The sequence below is a fragment of the Anopheles ziemanni genome (assembly GCF_943734765.1).
Source record: "Anopheles ziemanni chromosome X unlocalized genomic scaffold, idAnoZiCoDA_A2_x.2 X_unloc_30, whole genome shotgun sequence".
NCBI lineage: Eukaryota > Metazoa > Arthropoda > Insecta > Diptera > Culicidae > Anopheles > Anopheles ziemanni.
This window is the reverse complement of record NW_026689797.1, coordinates 133,571-135,000: the sequence shown is the minus strand read 5'-3', so window position 1 is coordinate 135,000 and position 1,430 is coordinate 133,571.

Below are 1,430 nucleotides of genomic sequence, written 5' to 3'. Positions count from 1 at the left end.
CCGTAGGGAGGAGTCAAGCCGCCGCTTAGAGACGAAGTATTGAGTGTCCTCTTCCACATAGGGCAAGCTAGAACTAACTATCTTACCCAGGACCGCCGAAGCAGCGTGGACCAGTGGAGGACTATACTTTGTTCATAACACCACAGTATTGAGTAATGTGCCCTCTTCCACATAGGGCAAGCTAGAATGAACTATCTTACCCAGGACCGCCGGAGCAGTGTGGACCAGTGGAGGACTACACAATCATGAGGTTTGATATCGACTTGTGTGTTTCAATAGGGTACCGATGGTATGTTTTGAACCGATTTGATTTAGCCATTCTGAAGTCATCACTTGGTTGAAGCGCTGAACTAGGGAGGGGCATCGTTTACATATATATTGGTTTTCGCATGCTCTACTAGGTTAATGTCATAGGGTTGGCTATCGAGCATGCCCAAGTGATGACTTGATTGTGTGCTTGCTTGAATTCTTCACATTTCATACCATCGGTTAGTTGTCGAATCATTCCTCGATCATAACCTTCGTTCTTGGTTCATGTATGCTCTCTTCCACATAGGGCAAGCTAGAATTAACTATCTTACCCAGGACCGCCGAAGCAGCGTGGACCAGGGGAGAACTATACTTTGTCTTGTATGCCCTCTTCCACATAGGGCAAGCTAGAACTAACTATCTTACCCAGGACCGCCGAAGCAGCGTGGACCAGTGGAGGACTATACTTTGTTCATTACACCACAGTATTAAGTATGGTGTCCTCTTCCACATAGGGCAAGCTAGAACTAACTATCTTACCCAGGACCGCCGAAGCAGTGTGGACCAGGGGAGGACTATACTTTATACTTCACACACTAGCCATACTGAAGTCATCACTTGGTTGAAGCGCTGAACTACGGCGGGGTAATCGTTTACAGGTTATAATCATATAGCTGCATGCTCATTAGTAGATAATGGAATATTGTATGGCAATATGAGCATGCCCAAGTGATGACTTTGTTTCAAGCTCAACAGGTAGGGTATTGAGTCCTCTTCCACATAGGGCAAGCTAGAATGAACTATCTTACCCAGGACCGCCGGAGCAGCGTGGACCAGTGGAGGACTCTATACTTTATACTTCACACCACAGTATTGAGTACGACTTGCATAAAGCCCCTAATGAGAACCACGAGGGCTCTCTCAATGTAGAACCACGAGGGCTCTAGTACCGATTCTCTCGGTACGGCTTGGTCCGTGTTCCTTTATGCTTGTACTCTAAGTATTAAGTATTGTGTCCTCTTCCACATAGGGCAAGCTAGAACTAACTATCTTACCCAGGACCGCCGAAGCAGTGTGGACCAGGGGAGGACTATACTTTATACTTCACACACTAGCCATACTGAAGTCATCACTTGGTGGGGGTGAACTACGGCGGTATCTATCGTTTTGGTTCGGTCTAT